Genomic DNA, 14,244 nt, shown 5'->3' with positions numbered 1-14,244 from the left:
ACAAACGTCGGCAACCAAAAATAAAAGCAAGACTCTGAAGAAGCCTGGTGGTTTATAACACGAAAGCGCTTAGTTGTTTAAGTTTTTACTGGAAAGTTTGCAATAAATGGCTCTCGCTTTTGTTTCTGGTTTGTTGATCTGATGTTATCCATTTCATTATTCATCATGTCTGGGTCAGAATCCCCAGCTACAAAAAACCCTGGGCAGCCCTAAGGAAGGATGTAGCTGACTGAGCACTGTGGAACCAAAGGTTGCTCTACTTCTGGAGACCATCCCCAGTTTATAATGAGCAACAAAGGTATGAGGAGTGGACCAAGTGGCCGCAGCACAAATTTCATCTAAGGACATCCTGGCAGAGAAGACCAAAGAAGTAGCCACTGACCTAAGAGAATGTGCATTAGGTGGACGAGGCAGCTCCATGTTTCTCATAGAGTAAACTAGGGAAATACAACTAGAGATCCATTTAGAAATAGCCAATTTAGATATTGCTTGGCTATGCTTATTCAAAAGGAAAGCCACGAATAACTGGTCAGATTTTCTGAGGGATTTAGTCCTATGTAAATAAAATCTCAACTGTTGATATATGTCTAGGGTATGGAGGAGATATTCAACCTTACTGCAGTGATTAGAAACGAAAACAATCAACTGGATATTCTGGTTGAGATTTCTTTCAGTAGCTACTTTAGGCATAAAAGAGGGGTTAGTTCAGAAGTCACCCTGTCCTTGTGGAAAACTATGTAAGTAGGTTTAGAAGATAAGGCCTGCAATTCAGAAACCCTCTTGGCCGAAGTAACAGCTACCAGAAAGGCAGTCCTCCATGAAAAGAATATGAGATCACAAGAATGAGAAGGCTCAAAGGGACTTTGGGTGAGCGATTGCAGCATCAATGTCAAATCCCAAGGAGGAGCAGGATCTTTGACTGGAGGCCTGAGAAGAAAAATGCCCTTCACGAAGGCCTTACATAACCTAGAGGAAAAGGGGAGCCCAGTTTTGACATGATAATTAGAGATTGCTGCCAACTGCAGCTTGATAGTTGAGAAGCTGGCCCCATTCTGAAAAAGGGATGATAAGAAAAGGAAGATATGTGGTACAGGGGGGCTGAGAAAGGGTCAAGATTCCATTCCTCTGCCAAAAAGGAAAGACATTTCCACTTACTGCGGTAGACCTTTTGAGTAGAAGGCCTTTGCAAGGCCAGTATAATTTTCCTGATGGAAGAAGCAAGCCTGGACTGCTTTACTATGACGGGAAGTGGAGAACCACACAATCAGGTGAAGTGACCGCAGACTGAGTAGTTGTTCTGGCCAGTGAGAGATGAGATCCTGAACAGGATTCAGTATCGAGGGGGAATACTTGAGATGAGACCTGAGAAGGGGAACAACATCTGATCAAGCCAGAAAGGAGCAATGAGAATCCTGGAACATTCGCAGTCTGAAGGCTTAAGTACTTCGGGGAATCACAGGAAGAGGAGGATATGCGTAGAGGACACCTGGAAGCCAATCTTGTACAACAAAGTCCCTTAGGGACTGCCCCTCTGGGGGAATCAGGGCAAGGTATCTGATGCATTTGTTGTTCATCTGGATGCAAAAAGATCGCAGAAAGGTTGGCCCCAAACGGCAGAAATCTGAGATGCCACTGGCAGATTGACATATCACTCATATGGGGGGGTCAAGATAGTCCTGCTGAGCTTTTCTGCCAGGATGTTGGACCTCATGGGTATGTGCACAGCAAGGATAAAACAGATGGAAGACATTGCCCATTCTCACACTCTCATGGCCTCTCTGCACAATGGCTACAATTGTGTTCCCCATTGCTTGCTGAAATACCAGACAACTGACATGTTGTCTGTCTGAATTGCCACTGTTCCCAGAGGAAAGCAATCCTGAAAATCTTGCAATGAGAGGAGGACTGCTCTCATCTCTAGAATGTTTATGTGCAATTTGATCTCAGAGCATAAACATGTGCCTTGGAAGGTACTGCCCTGAAAATGACCCCCCACCTCAACAGGGAAGTGTCCATGGTGACTGTGGGCGTGGGTGGGTGAAGAGAAAATGGCCTGCTCCAAAGGAGATCCTCTGACTAAAGCCACCACTGAGGTGCCATCTGTAAATGTGAGTCAATGGAATACGCATGGACAATAGGTAAGACAGAATAGACCACTGCACCGCTAGCATCCAGTGGAGCACCTGCATATGGTATCTCGCTAGAAAAATGAGGAGAATAGCTAGAGACATGAACCCCAGTGCTATTAGAATGAGGTGCATCTGTGGTGAAAGAACTTCCAAGATGGCCTTGACATGTTGCCTGATCAAGTCCGCCCTGTGGGGAGGCAATGCTGCAACCTGTTGAGATGAGTTCCAATGAATTCTATGCTTTGTATGGCCAACAGCTTTGACTTTGTCAGATTGATGGTAATCCATATCATTTCAAAGATTCGCAGAAGATACTGCATGACAGAAACCAGTCATGTGAGCTATGAGGAGCCAATCGTCCAGGTATGGAAAGACCTGAAATCCCTGAAGCCTCAGGTGAGCCGCTACAACCGCTAAGCATTTGGTAAACACCCTGAGGGGTTGTGGTGAGACCAAACAGTAGAGCTCTGAACTGAAATGAGCAGCTCCGATCTGGAAGTGCAGGTGCCTCCTGGAGTGCTTGTCTTTCTTGATATGATAGTAGGCATCCTCGAGGTCCATAGAGTACATCCAGTCCTTCATCTGCAACAGTGGCAGGATGGACTGAACAGTGACCATCCGGAACTTTGATTTCTTGACAGATAAGTTCAGTTTGCTGAGGTCCAGAATCGGACGTAGGTCCCCAGTCTTTTCTGGCACCAAAAAGAAGCAAGAATAAGTTCTGGATCCTCTTTGTCCTGCTGGGACCCCTTTTTAAAAATTTTCCCCCCCGGGGGCCCCATAAGCCTGACTAGTCTGGTCTGTAAAGCTATGGAGCATATTATCATGGAACTCATAAACAAAGACATTGGGAGCCCTCAGACACTGGACCCTACACAATTCTGCTTTGTTAAGGCAGATCTTGCCCTCTTAAACCTAGTTGATTTCTTTGAAACAGTTACCAAAGCCATAGATGAGGGCAAGGTAGTCCACACAGCCTACCTGGACCTCGCAAAGCCTTCAACACAATACCCCACTGGCATCATAAATAAGCTTACCAGCTTAAATATCAACCCCTATATCACAAGATGGGTTGCAAAGTGGCTCAGAGATAGAACCCACATGGCCAGTATCGCAGGTGCCATGTCCGAATCAAACCAGTTACAAGTGGCGTCCCACAGGGCTCAGTTCTGGGACCTCTCTTGTTTGGTATATACTTCTCTGAGGTTCAGGCTATGCGGGGATTATGGCTGACAAAGTTCGCAGATGACTGCAAACTGGGGCCATAATCGAATCTCAACTGACACAAGCATCTCCAAAAGGGTCTCACAGAGACGGATGCTTGGTGCCAGAGCCACGCCTCAAGCTAAATGCTAAAAAGTGCATAGTCATCCCCTTTGGGAAAAACAAGGTGCCCACAAATTACCACACAGGTGGTAATCCATTAAGTACGGAAGAAGTACTTAGAGATTTGGGGACCAACGTAGATAGTAATCTCTCCTTTGATAATCACGTTGCCAAAGTGGTTAGAAAGACCTTCTATATAGCCCACCTTATCACGAAAGGGTTCGCATCTAGATCGAGAGGTCATTGTGTCCCTCTACTCGTCAGTCATCAGGCCCATAATTGAATACAATGCCCCTTTTGGGATGTACCTTACCCGACACCTGCAGCAACTGGAGAGACCCCAAAAGTACCTCACCAAGAGGATCCTGGGCTACAAACAGATGTCCTATGCAACTCGACCAAAGAAACCAGCTCTACTCAGTTGCTTACCGCCTACTCAGAGGCGATCTATGCCTGACGACAAAGCCATGTCAAACCCAGAATTAATGGACATGCTCTACCTCAAAAATCCAAGTCCCTTAGAGCTACACGCTCCAGGGACCTAAACCTCAGCACAAAAATAAATAGGACATGCTGGAGGGCAGATTCATTTCCCAGAGGCTCCCTCACTCTGGAATAGAATCCCAATTCATGTTAGACATAGCCCCTCGCTGACCCTCTTCAAGCGAAATCTGACGCGTGGATAGGAAATCGCAAATTCACCCCTGGGATTTCTACTGTGTCCCTGCTAGACAGAGGCACCGTAAACTAATCTTAAAAGGGTACCTTCTGTGACCTACTTTACAGAGGCACAGTAGGCTAATCTAATAGGGAGGCGGAAGCCAAATACACTCTGGCTAGGCTTATAAATGCCCTAGGGCAGATAGCCTAGTATCTACCTATGAACCTATAAGAACCGACTGAGACAAGAAACATCTGAGACAAGCTCAAGCTTTTTAAACAATTATCTCATACTCACAGCTAGTAAACATAAAGAATTGAAAAGGAGACAAGATTGCCTGATTTAACACCAGCCACACGTCTCTTTAAGGTAATTCAAATGGATTCCCTATATGACAGAAATATTTTCTCATTTTATTTCCTGACAGCTTCTAGATATTTTTTCACTCCTCTAGCCTGTTTCTCCTCTCCTCTTCTCCTTTCGCTGCTGTTGTGCATCACTGTTCAGGGATGATAACTCCAAGTTCACACTGCAGGACTTAAGCGACTTGCTTGATTTGTAAGAAAAAAAACCCAGAAAAATAAACTAAATAAGAAAATGGAGCTGGGACAAGAATGGATAAGAGAAATGGCAAGGACCGACAGTGTATTTCTATCTCTAGCCAGAGCTCATTTTGTACTGAGTTTTGCAATGTTTGGCGTCACTTCTAGACTTCTCCCCCATGTACCATTCTGAGCTCTTTGACAGAGAGATGTATTTAGCCCATTCTGTTAAAGTTTATGAAAGGGATACCAGAGATCCAAAATGATTGGCAATATTCCTGGACATTTCATCCATATATGATTCTTAGCTCTTCTTTGGAGGAGGGATACATTTAACTCATTTTGTTAACATCTACTTAAGGAATGCCAGATACAAGATGTGCTGCAAGCTGCAACAGTTAAGTAGCTTCCTTCCTGGAAACACTGAAGTGACATATGATAACTTGTGTATGCATTTTAATCCTTCATATATTTTCAGAACTTGGCTAATTGTGCATATTAATAGTGCAAGCAGCATTATTTTTAGTTCCTGTCTTTACTGTGCCACAGCATTTGTAGTCATACCCTATCTTACTGTCATAAGATTATAAACTGCAGCTGTAAAATGCAATGGTGTAACGTGCTATGTTTTTAAAGGCCATTGTTATGAATTTTAATGCTCAGTGGTTGAGAGGTAAATTCTCAGCAGAGTCTGAACCCTAATGTGTAAAAATGTTGCAGAAATGTTTTTTTAATGCATTGCTTACTAATCTGAGTGTCTTGGTTACAGTGCAAATCCCAGTTTCTCATTTGTAAATGTTGTGGATACCCACTGCTGCTTACATTTACTTCTATGTTTTACAGCTCAGGCTACTGCAGTTTATTGATTATCTACAGAAATACAAAATAAAAATGTTTACATTTCATACCAGTCATAATGACAGGAAATGAAAGCAAATAAAGATTGTATAAAAAGCATTATACTTCAACAAGATAGGGGTAGTTACACTTTTTTTCTTAACAACAAAGCCTACTTCAGCAGTTGCTAATCTTACTTTCTGGATACTCATAAACATTTCTGCTACATGACACGGAATTTAGTAGTGTCATGTTATACAATTATATTTGTAACCAGTGATCCACAGCAAACCAAGACACATGTTACATGCCCTCCCTTGGACTGATATACTTACATGCAGTGGACAACTGATCAGTTTGCCCCTGCCATGATCGGAGGTTGACAACACTAATCGCTAAGGAGGGAGTAACCACATTCCCTTCCAATTAGCTTATGTGCAGTACTTTAGTGATGCATGCCAGTGGATGAAAACTGCAGTAGTATGTGTGCTCGTTCATGTCCAGTCCTAAATTGTCACTCTAGACTAGCCTAAGTCACAATTTCCTTTTAATTTTTAAGTTCGTTAATTAGTGTTTAGACAGCATAAAAAACAGATCAGATAATGGCTACTCTAAACATTTAGCAAGCAGTATACATTCACACCACAGTTACTGATGCTGCATGGGATTCCACCCAGAATCTTGGGCAGTGCTGTTCAATTTCATTTACAAAAACATCACTTACTTTTCAGTCTGTCAAACCTGTGTGCAAACTGCTGAGCTACTGGAGAAGCTAGCTGGTCTGGGCAGAATACAGACAACAGTGTCCAACAGACAAGTCAGGACAGAAGAGCTTGCAGACTGCTTACTAGTTAGGAATTTAAGTAAAACAGTTTTCACAATTACAATGTCAGGACATGCAGTACAGAATGAAATACCTTATGGCATATTAAAGGTAAGAGTAAGGCAAACTAATATGCCTAGGATACTGAGAAATTCTTGAAAGCAATGTTAATAAAAATGTATAGGTAGGGAAATGAGACTGAATCTGTTAGCTCAGGAAAGGGGTTTTGTTGAGTGAATGGAAGGCAGGTGTAAATGATGTCTGATTAAATTAGAAATAACAATACCACTCACTAACACACTATGATTACATAGTGCCTCAGCAGGACAGACTCACAACTAGGAAGGGGAGTGGTTCTTCAGGCTTGTGAAAACGTATTTGATGAGAATATTTTATGGACAGTTAATACTATGCACATAAATGCATCCAGCAGTGGTCATTTAACATTTTATAAATTAATTTATTAACCAAGTAGAGCCAAGTGGCACAAATGCAACACAAGTTCATTTTTATGCTGTGGTCAAAATGGCATTCTAAATTATTCTGGCACCTCCACCCCACTGACAACTACTTTGGTTTATAGGGCTTGCTAATCTTCAGTTATGTGCTACCCTAACATCTACACTTAGTCAAGGTGACAGAATGGAACAGAACAATGGTTATGTACTTACCATAACTTGTTATCTGTGTTATCCTACTTCATTATTCATTAGGTCTGGGTCTTGGATCTGATGTTGGATCCGATCTGGCACTTAGAGTAGATTAAAGGCTCAAGCTCCTCCCATCTCCCACAATCCCTTTCTACCTTCAAACCCTCCGTTTGAGTTTGCTGACCAAGGAATGAAAAAATGCTCAGACACATGACTAACAAACTAGGCAAAGATAATAATGGTATTAGAACTGTGACAGGCGGTAGCTCAAGGGACCAAAGCTCCAACCTCTCCAGAACCATCAAAAACATGGAAGGGGGGGTGGAAAGTGATGAATAATGAAATAGGATAACACAGATACCAAGTTATGGTAAGTACACAACTAAAACTATGATAGCCAAAAAGACACTTATAACTGAAAACAAACAAAAAAAAAACAAACGTCGGCAACCAAAAATAAAAGCAAGACTCTGAAGAAGTCTGGTGGTTTATAAGACGAAAGCGCTTAGTTGTTTAAGTTTTTACTGGAAAGTTTGCAATAAATGGCTCTCGCTTTTGTTTCTGGTTTGTTGATCTGATGTTATCCATTTCATTATTCATCATGTCTGGGTCAGAATCCCCAGCTACAAAAAACCCTGGGCAGCCCTAAGGAAGGATGTAGCTGACTGAGCACTGTGGAACCAAAGGTTGCGCTACTTCTGGAGACCATCCCCAGTTTATAATGAGCAACAAAGGTATGAGAAGTGGACCAAGTGGCCGCAGCACAAATTTCATCTAAGGACATCCTGGCAGAGAAGACCAAAGAAGTAGCCACTGACCTAAGAGAATGTGCATTAGGTGGACGAGGCAGCTCCATGTTTCTCATAGAGTAAACTAGGGAAATACAACTAGAGATCCATTTAGAAATAGCCAATTTAGATATTGCTTGGCTATGCTTATTCAAAAGGAAAGCCACGAATAACTGGTCAGATTTTCTGAGGGATTTAGTCCTATGTAAATAAAATCTCAACTGCTGATATATGTCTAGGGTATGGAGGATATATTCAACCTTACTGCAGTGATTAGAAACGAAAACAATCAAATGGATATTCTGGTTGAGATTTCTTTCAGTAGCTACTTTAGGCATAAAAGAGGGGTTAGTTCGTAAAGTCACCCTGTCCTTGTGGAAAACTATGTAAGGAGGTTTAAAAGATAAGGCCTGCAATTCAGAAACCCTCTTGGCCGAAGTAACAGCTACCAGAAAGGCAGTCCTCCATGAAAAGAATATGAGATCACAAGAATGAGAAGGCTCAAAGGGACTTTGGGTGAGCGATTGCAGCATCAATGTCAAATCCCAAGGAGGAGCAGGATCTTTGACTGGAGGCCTGAGAAGAAAATTGCCCTTCACGAAGGCCTTACATAACCTAGAGGAAAAGGGGAGCCCAGTTTTGACATGATAATTAGAGATTGCTGCCAACTGCAGCTTGATAGTTGAGAAGCTGGCCCCATTCTGAAAAAGGGATGATAAGAAAAGGAAGATATGTGGTACAGGGGCTGAGAAAGGGTCAAGATTCCATTCCTCTGCCAAAAAGGAAAAACATTTCCACTTACTGCGGTAGACCTTTTGAGTAGAAGGCCTTTGCAAGGCCAGTATAATTTTCCTGATGGAAGAAGCAAGCCTAGACTGCTTTACTATGATGGGAAGTGGAGAACCACACAATCAGGTGAAGTGACCGCAGACTGAGTAGTTGTTCTGGCCAGTGAGAGATGAGATCCTGAACAGGATTCAGTATCGAGGGGGAATACTTGAGATGAGACCTGAGAAGGGGAACAACATCTGATCAAGCCAGAAAGGAGCAATGAGAATCCTGGAACATTCGCAGTCTGAAGGCTTTCTGAAGTACTTTGGGGGTCACAGGAAGAAGAGAATATGCGTACAGGACAACTGGAAGCCAATCTTGTACAACAGAGTCCCTTGGGGACTGCCCCTACGGGGGATCAGGGCAAGGTACCTGATGCATTTGTTGTTCATTGGGGATGCAAAAAGATCACAGCAAGGTTGGCCCCAAAGGGCAAAAATCTGAGATGCCACTGGCAGATTGAGGGATCACTCGTGCGGGCTCAAGATAGACCTGCTGAGCTTTTCAGCCAGGATGTTGGACTCCACAGGTATGTGCACCGCAAGGATAAAGCAGATGGAAGACATTGCCCATTCTCACACTCTCATGGCCTCTCTGCACATTAGGTACAATTGTGTTCCCTATTGCTTGCTGAAATACCAGACAACTGACATGTTGTCTGTCTGAATTGCCACTGTTCCCAGAGGAAAGCAATCCTGAAAATCTTGCAATGAGAGGAGGACTGCTCTCATCTCTAGAATGTTTATGTGCAATTTGATCTCCGAGCATAACCATGTGCCTTGGAAGGTACTGCCCTGAAAATGACCCCCCACCTCTACAGGGAAGTGTCCGTGGTGACTGTGGGCGTGGGTGGGTGAAGAGAAAATGGCCTGCTCCAAACGAGATCCTCTGACTGAAGCCACCACTGAGGTGCCGTCTGTAAATGTGAGTCAATGGAATAAGCATGGACAATGAGTGAGACAGAATAGACCAGTGCACCGCTAGCATCCAGTGGAGCACCTGCATATGGTATTGTGCTACAGGAACAAGGAGAATTGCTAGAGACATGGACCCCACTGCTATCAAAATGAGGTGTTCCAGTGGTGACAGAACCCCCAAGATGGCCTTGACCTGTTGCCTGTTCAAGTCCACCCTGTGGGGAGGCAATTCTGCAACCTGTCGAGATGAGTCCAAAGAGGTTTATGCTTTGTATGGGCAACAGCTTTGACTTTGTCAGACTGATGGTAATCCATATCATTTCAAACGTTCTCAGAAGATACTGCATGACAAAAACCAGTCGACGCCTCATGGGAACTATGAGGAGCCAATTGTCCAGGTATGGAAAGACATGAAATCCCTGAAGCCTCAAGTGAGTCACTACTACCAAAAAGCATTTGGTAAACACCCTGAAAGGTTGTGGTGAGGCCAAACAGTAGAGCTCTGAACTGAAAATGAGCAGCTCCGATCCGGAAGCGCAGGTGCCTCCTGAAGTGCTTGCCTATCTTGATATGATAGTAGGTGTCCTCGAGGTCCATAGAGTACATCCATTCCTCCTTCTGCAACAGAGGCAGGATGGACTGAACAGTGACCATCCGGAACTTTGATTTCTTGACAGATAAGTTCAGTTTGCTGAGGTCCAGAATCGGACGTAGGTCCCCAGTCTTTTCTGGCACCAAAAAGAAGCAAGAATAAGTTCTGGATCCTCTTTGTCCTGCTGGGACCTCCTGGAGGGCTCTTTTTTCAAGAAGTGCCAACACTTTTCTTTGGGCCAGTTCTCTCTGACTGGGTGGCATGTCCGGTAGAACCTTTTTGGAAATCGTAGGCAGTTGGGAAAAGGGAATATAATAATGCCTGGATATAATCTTGAACACCCACTGATCATTTCTTACAGATGCCCAGGTACTTGGGTGAAACGAAAATCAACTTCTAACTGCCTCAATGGCACGACAGTCGGGCAACACCTCAGGGGTACTGAAAAGGCTTCTCAGAGAAAGGTTCCTTAGAGCCCTGATTTTGTGGATGCCCTCTATCCCTACAGTGGCCTCTACCACTGAATCCCCTTCCCCTGCCCCTGGAAGGGGAATCCTGTGGAGCATCTTGGAAAGAACCCTGTGACTTACATAACCACAGCTTCTTACTTCCCTGTTGTTTTTTTGGAAAAGGACCTTTAGGGAGCAGAAAACTTGATCACAACCGCTGACAGACTTTTGCCATTCTGCTCACTGTGAGTTAAGCTTTATTTGACAGAAGGTCCACAGAGCGAGGAACCATCGAATGCGGCATTAGTAAAGGACACCTTGAAGGGTTCATCGGACACTCGAGAGGTACCCTCCACTGCACTGGAGATCAACCTCATCAAGGAATTAGCAATAGAAGGAAATGTGGTGAGCTTGGGAGATACCTTCTTGAGGTCCTCTGCAGGCATCGACTCTGAAAGAGACTTGGTGAGCTCAGAGAACAGATCTTTTTGAAGGTGGGTAAAATACGCCAAACAGTTGAGGGCTCTCAGGTCAAAAGTGGCTGAAATGTAAACATGCTTCCCATGTCTGTCAATCAAGCGAGATACATGGTTCGGAGAATAGACACTGGAGTTCTGTTCTGCCAGCTCCTTCTTTGTGGCTGCAGCCATCACAATAGCATCGACTGGTACTCCTTTGCTCCAGTGCACTCTGTCTGCTGGATGGGCTCAAAGACTTACCTGCTTTCTTACGGACTGATTCCACAGTGTCAGGTTCCTTCCACACCCTACGTATGATATGATCAATAAGCTCGTCTGCAGGTGGGGAGACACAGGAAGTAGATGGGCCCAATCCTGAATGCCTTCAGAAACCCAGATTCCTCCAAAGATGGGGGCTGGGGAGACTAACCACCTTTTTGATTCAACAGCTCCAGAATGTCCCTGAAAGAGATGTCATCCGGCAGAGATCTGAGGCACCCATTCCCTTCATTAAAATCTATGTCCTCTGTAAGGTACTCCATGGGGAAGTCCAAGTGTCTCCTCTTGTGCAGTCCCTTCTGAAGTAGCTCTTCCCTAAGGGGCTCAGGAGAGGACTCAGAAGAGAGGGGAACCCCTGGGATTCTTGATGCCTGAATGCTATCTCAGGAGGGCTGACCCTTGACAGGAAGAATGAGCTCAGGACACCTGATAGTAATGAGCTGGGACATTCCTAGAAGGGGAGAGGATACTGCTCCAGATTTGCAGAATGTCCACTCTATCACCCAAAAGGCCAAAGGACTCGAGGAAACCTTGTCCCCCACAGCCAAAACTGCAAGGGAAGGTGGAATGGTGCCTGCCCAGAGCCCAGGCCTCTTGGACAGTATCAACCCTAAGCTGTCGAAGACTGATTCCCCCCAAAAGAAGGGCCCGATCTGAAAAACCTGAACCAGAACCTCTCCGAAAGGACCCAGTGCAGATCTCCTGGAGATGAGACCTGATCTGATCTGAAGCTAAAGGAACCAAGCTAGTCAGGGACTCTGGAGGAACTGGGAAAACTGACATTCCCTGATCCCTCGACACCTCCTTAGGGAAGACTGGGACCTGGGATTCTAAACCCACAGTAATTGGAAGAGGAGAGGCCAACTTTTGAGCTGGGGATCTTCCGAGCCTGAACAGGCTGAAGACGCCAAAAGGCTCATCTCTATCTGGGCCCTAAGGAAACTCCACATCATCATGTCAATGTCAGAAGGTAAGATGCTCTTTCAGGACCTGGAAGAGGCTGTAGAATGAGTGGACTTAGAAGAGGAAGCCAGCTTGGATCCCGCCACTCTATGGCATTCCCAGTCAAGGGAACAACCCTTTAGTCTGGGATCCCTAGAAGGTCCAATTGGGGAGCCTACAATAACTAACTCCTGATCTAACAAACATGTCAGAACCGAACCCTGTAAATCAGCCTGCCTCAGATGTGGGGAAATTAAAGGAGCCGAGGGAATGGAGTTAGGACTCGAGGGGTCTCCGATCCGAGGAGGACTCAGCATCAGAAGACAGATCCTGACGCTCTGGATCCAAAAATGCTGAGAACGACTTCAGAACCAAGGGAGTGGGATCAGAGTGTCTCGCCCATTTTTGAGAAGCCAGAGGGGTAGCCCCTGGAGAGGCAGAGGAGGCTTTCCTCTTGGAGTCCTTGTGGGTACTGGAAGAGGGGGAACCTGATGCCCCCCGGGCCATGCCCTTGAGCAGCAGTTTGTTGTTGGAATCCACCAATGCCCAAGGATTGAATGCAGCGCAAACTGAGCATTCCTCTTCGAGGTGGTCAGATCCCAGGCAATAAACACACTTCTTGTGGGGATCAGAATTAGGCATCTTATATGCCCACAAGAAGAACATCTTTTAAATCTGGTAGGCTTGTCTGCCTCAGACATTCCAACCAAGAGACACACACACAGACACAGACACACACACAGACACAGACACAGACACACACACACACACACACACACACACACACACACACACACACACACACACACATATAACCAAACCCAAACTGCAAAGCCCCTAAAACTACCCACACAGCTGCTACACCAGTAGTAAGGACAACCACACACGACCTACAAATGAACACAACAAAAATCCAAAAAAAGACTAACTGAAGAAGAAAGGAACTGCAAAAAGCACAGGGGAGATAACTGGGAAAAAAGGCACCAAGCACCAAATAGGAAACGGGGGAAGAGAAAGGACTGAAGCCTAATGCTAGCCGAGAGCTAAAATAGGGAAGGGAGGTGTAAACTGAGCTAAACTACCCAAAATATAAAGAAATATAAAACTTAACTGACAGAAGTCCAAAGAAATTACCCTTAACAGCGCTGTGAGCCAGGAATTACATCTATAGTGAAACGCATCAAATGAGATCTGAGAGTTTGAAGGTAGAAAGTGATTATGGGAGATGGGAGAAGCTCGAGCCTTGAATCTACTCTGTAAAGTGCTGGATCAGATCCGACATCGGATCCAAGACCCAGACGTGATGAATAATGAAAAAGATAACATCAGATCATGCAATTCCCTGAAGTAATGCTTGTATACCATAAATCCCCTATTCACCTAGTCTTTGAAACTGATAAACTTGCAGCTGCCACAAACTTACAATCTCTTCTGTGATCAGTAATCAACTGAAAATTAGTGAATGTGTAAATCTCTGATATAAGAACCTCACTCATTTTTTTTCTCGTAGTCATCATGGAGAGTGGAGTTTTGAGCTGTTTAATTGAAGATATAAACAGTAGTGGATCACGTTAAATGTGAACTTCATAAGCATTAAGGCACAGCAGTGTGTTGGCTGTTGAGCACTAACAGCATGGTAAGGCACAAGACCTAACACCATGTGTCCTTACACATCTAGCTGATTGAAAAAGCTGTGTGTTTTCTTTGATCCAAGTGTAAAACTTGTTTTACAGAAAAATTGTATTACATCAATATTTATGTTACTAAGCTACCTGAATTACTACTAAAATAGGTATGTGTGTGTGTCTGTGTTAGCTCGTGAGCAGTATCACACAGTCTCCAAAAATGGTGACTAATGGCAGTATGATGAAAAACACTGTTTGTGTGTGTGTGTGTGTGTGTGTGTGTGTGTGTGTGTGTGTGTGCATATATATGGGTAGGTGTGGGGAGTAAACAGTTCTGTTATTACAGAACTACAAACCCTATCAATTTGAATGCATTCTCATTATGCCACTAAGAT

The 14,244-nt window shown here is 44.3% G+C and overlaps 1 protein-coding gene across 7 annotated transcripts in view; it reads right to left on the bottom strand.

Annotated features, from left to right (window-relative positions):
- Positions 1–14,244, bottom strand: part of MFSD3 (major facilitator superfamily domain containing 3) — a 1,502,303-nt gene that overhangs the window by 553,439 nt on the left and 934,620 nt on the right. The gene's annotated exons all lie outside the window — the stretch shown is intronic.

Source organism: Protopterus annectens, chromosome 2.part0 (genome assembly GCF_019279795.1).
Source record: "Protopterus annectens isolate FY-2018-M chromosome 2.part0, PAN1.0, whole genome shotgun sequence".
In the NCBI taxonomy this organism is placed as follows: Eukaryota; Metazoa; Chordata; order Ceratodontiformes; family Protopteridae; genus Protopterus; species Protopterus annectens.
This window is presented reverse-complemented; position numbering and strand designations above follow the sequence as displayed.